This window comes from Myotis brandtii, unplaced genomic scaffold (genome assembly GCF_000412655.1).
Source record: "Myotis brandtii unplaced genomic scaffold, ASM41265v1 scaffold633, whole genome shotgun sequence".
NCBI lineage: Eukaryota > Metazoa > Chordata > Mammalia > Chiroptera > Vespertilionidae > Myotis > Myotis brandtii.
This window is the reverse complement of record NW_005370423.1, coordinates 1,805,389-1,809,943: the sequence shown is the minus strand read 5'-3', so window position 1 is coordinate 1,809,943 and position 4,555 is coordinate 1,805,389.

Here is a 4,555-nt window from a genome sequence, read left to right as displayed (position 1 = left end):
ACTAAGTAGCTCTTTATTTTATTTTTTTGTTAATCCTCACCTGAGGATATTTTCCCATCGATTCTTTTAGAGAGAGTGGAAGGAGAGGGAGAGGGAGAGGGAGAAAGAGAGGGAGAAACATAGAAGTGAGAGAGACCCATCAATTAGTTGCCTCTCACATGCACCCCGACCAGGGCCGGGGATTGAGCCTGTAGCTGAGGTATGTGCCCTTGGCTGGAATCAGACCCAGGACCCTTCAGTCCACAGGGCAATGCTCTAACCCCTGAGCGAACTGGCCAGGGCCCAGGTTAAGGAGTTTTGATTATAATTATTCATGTTCCTATTGTTTACTGGGAAGGAAACGTCTGAAAAGCCCTGTTGAGGTGTTGTTCATGGGGGAGGCGGGTAGGTGTGTGTGTGCAGGTGTGTGTGTGTGTGTGTGTGTGTGTGTGTGTGTGAAGAGAGAGTGGGGGGGGGAAGAGGTGGGGGTGGGCATGAGCGTACGTACTTATCCTTTCCCTTGGGACAGAGCCTGACACTGGGCAGGTGGCCCTGAAGGCTGGGCCAGAGTTCTCAGGCCACAGCAAGGGCCACGGTGGCCGGTGGCCCTGTGAGTGGCGCCTCAGCAAAGCCTGTTCCAGGTGCTGGTCCGCACCGGCGTGGGGCTTTCCTGCCGCTGACACGCGGGCACTGGGTGTCAGACTCCCTGGACGGGCACCGGCACATTCTTATGCACAAACACAGGCGTCGGTTTCCTTTTTCTTTTCGTTTCGGCACCTGTGAAAGTTTCTACAACACGGACTCCACAGAGCACCGCGTCACCTGAGGGGTCCCAGCCATCCACAGCGCGGGGCGGAGGTTTTCTCACGCAGCGAGGGCCCGGGAGGCGGCGTGGCAGGCCAGAGCCTGGGCTCCGCTCCGTCCAGCTCCCTCTGCCTGGTGTGTGCTGCCCCTAGTGCCTCCCTTTGAAAGCGACAGGAAACCCATCTCTGATTCCTCATCCATGGGGTAGGATGTCAGCTCTGGACAGGGAATGGAGCTGTAAATGCTCCATTTACACCCAGAATGCTGGGAAATTGGGGGTCCGCGTGGGAAGGCGACTGCTTCATGGGGTGCAACGGAAACATGTTTGTGGATAAAGAGCTTTCTTCCCCCATCCCTGGAGCAGCTCCGTGGAGTTCCAGACTGTGGCTTGTCTCTGCTTCCCAGCCCCGGCGGGCAGGCCGGGTGGGCCACGTGCAGCGAATGTGCCAGTAAAATTCCTGGTTTTCCTGTGGCTGCTGCAGCCCATTCCCAGGCTGGCGGATGCAGGGGGTGGGGGGCGGAGGGGGGGCGGCTCTCTCCCGGACGGCACCCCGCCTTCCCTACATCATCCTGTTCCCCCGGATCGCATGTGCTTCTGTCACGCGAGCTACCTTTTGATGAGGCCCTTTTTTCTCTAAGCTTTTAAGATAATCTTCGAGAAATCATCAAGCTATAAAAAGGAATCAATAAAAACAGAAAAGGTTCCCATCACCCCGAAAAAAAAAAATCCATAACTTTTGCATTTTAATAGAGACGCTCCCGGCCAGGCCTTTTCTGTCTGATGTGCCCCTTTGATTTCCCGCGGCCGCGCGGGGCTCTCGACTTCCTGGAGAGGGATTATTGAATCGTGTGTCTCCCTCAGATGTGCTTCATCACTCAAGTGTCTGTACTTAAGCATGTGAGCGTCCGCTCAGCTGTTGCCTCTTTGGAGCGCGTCGGGGCCTGTCATCTTAATATTAATTGGGTTTTGTGCAGGAATCTCAAGTCCTGCGTTCGAGTGGCTTTGGAGAGAGAAGATTATGCCCCAAAGCCAGACACCAAGACAAACATATTTAGCACAACAATTAGGGTAATGGCAGAGTCATTCTGTGGAGGAATCAGCGACTCTGATGAAGGGCCCTTCTCCGGGATCCAATATGGATCTGATGTCTTTGGTCTAACCTGGCTCGGACGGGAGAGGTTTTCTGTATTAACAGATGTGCAGAAGCCGAGCCTAGAGAGAGAGCCTAATCGCACGGGACAGCCCAGTGGGGTGGGAAAGGGACTTTTGCTGGATGGAATCCACTTACATTTAAAATAGACATGGATGGGACCGTGAAGCTGGCGTCAGAACTGAGACACACCCTGGCAAAGGGGCCTTTTTGTGGAATGGCAGCCCTCCCCCCCGTCCCCCCGCCGCCGTGATTTGGAAACATGTTGTCGACAGCAATGATTACGGCTCATTTTTGTTTCAAAAAAAAAAATGAGGTCCATCTCTTCAGGGTAAATCATCCCAAGGAATGTCCAGTGGCTGGAACTTCCCAGACGCCCCGGTGCCCACGCCGCTGGCTGGTAACGGCAGGAGGAATATGCTCGCTCTATGAGAGGGTTCGTTTTATTTGTAATTTTCAGCTGCTTTCAACTTAATTGCACAATTTCCTCAATTATTAAAGTTCCTTCTGCATACTTAAGTTCATTAGCCATTGTCAAAGGGCAAATTACTTGGTAATTGTAATATTGGTTGGACAAAGCTGCCTTAATGGGCTCCCCTCCGAACGGCTTCTCGGCTCTTCGTGCAGGATCCACTGACCCCTGTACCCATCCAAGTCGGAAGCCGGGAGCTGTAGTCTTTTTTTTTTCTCTCCTTTTATGAATATCCCTTAACTGCTAGTGGTGGCAACCTCACCGGGGGCCCTGTTGTGTGTTTACTTCGGAAGGATGGCGTTAGGGAGGGTGGCAGTGCCCGGGAGAGTGCAGAGTCTTGCATAGACATATGGTACATGGAGAAGTCCACAGGCATGCGTGACGGGGCGTGACGGGGCAGCCTCTCAGCATGCCCATGCCCTCGGCATCCGTGTGGTCTAGTCATACATACATGATATCAACTGCAAAGACACAACCAGACCTCTGAATCATCACTTAACCGTATTCTCAGTCTAGTCGATGCTATGAACGTGTTGCTATAGACAGTACGATTCTGTACATTATACTACATGGATCATATATGCGATTTTAATTTTTCCGTAGAAGGTGACATTCTATGGTGTAATTGTGGGCACTAGAGAGCCATGGGAGGCATTCTCAATATCTCTCTCTCTCTCTCTCTCTCTCTCTCTTTTTTTCACACACACACACACACACACACACACACCAGGACGCTATTTAATACAGGTGTAGCTAGACCAGTGGTTCCCACCCTTTTTTTTGGCCGTGCCCCACCTAAGCATCTCAAAAATCCTGGTGCCCCCTGTGACATATAATTCTCATTATTCAAAAAGTGAACTATTCACGTGGAGGAAGCCTAAAAGGCCATGAACTTGGCCTAAACAAGCTTCCAAAGAACATGGCCTCCACGAAAGAGAAAAATAAAAGAACGAAAGGACAGTTGACGAACTGAGGAAGATATCACTAAGAATTTGTTATAAAAAATAATAATATGAAGTGACAGGAACAAATAGCAAATAAAGTTTCAAAACGTAATAGAGACCTGAAATGCATAAATATGTCACAATATATATTTATAGACTGTAAATGAGGCCCCTAGAACCATAAGACATGCAAAAATTTCGCTATTAATAACTCATTCTCGAATTGCCCCCCTTAAACATCACATTGCCCTCTGTGGGGCGCGTGCCCACATTGAGAACCACTGAGTGAGACTCTATTTAGATACACGCAGGTGCCCTTGTGCCAGGAACGCCACTCCCTGGTGGTTCTGCCCCTCGCGGTTACGAAGCCTCGCCCCACCTCGCCTGTGATGAATGAAGACCCACTCGCTCCCTGCTCCAGATGCAGGACTCGGTGAGCATCCTCTCGCGGGGGGAGGCGGTTCCTGAAACGTGTCAGGTTTGCTCTAGGACAGCACACCCACCCCCCCAAACCTGCCTGGCCTCTGTCTGTCTCTGGTGCACATGGTCTCACTCCGAAATGTGTGGGCGCAGAGAGGGCCCGCCTGGAGGAGGGGACCCTGCCCGCGAGGCCTCTCTGCCCAGGCGTTAGGCTTGCGCTTCTGCGTTATTAGCTCCAGGACAACGCTCTGCCTGTCACCAGGGGGACGAACAGACGGAGCCTCTCTGATTTGGAAACCCGACAGATAAAGTGACAAAGTGGGAGGAAGTGACGCTAAGGCGACTTGTGTTAGGACAAGGCGGCCAGTCACTGACACGCCAGCTTCTCAGCCGTTGGGCCAGGGCCTCGGGGTGCACATTGCAGGTGCGGACGCCGCTGCCAGGAGCAAGCCCAGCACCCCTGCTGTGTTCCGGAAGCCGCCACGAGAGGCGGGTGCTGGCAGGGTGCTAGGAAGGATGGATCCGGGTGTTTAAAGCCAGGGTGACTCTCCCAAAGCCCCCACTTCATGGCCTCCCCCCTCGGTCAGAAGGAATTTTTCCCTGTGAAACGTGCCCGTGAATCAGGTTTCTCTCTTCCCAGAAGCGTCTCAACAGGTCGCTGTGGTCACCACCCACAGGGCAGGTTTGCTTGTACGCTGGGTAAAGGCAGGGCCCGTCTCCCGAGGAAAACCATGCACAGGCCTCCTGTGAGACTGAAACGACCCAAGGAAAGAAAATGCAATTGA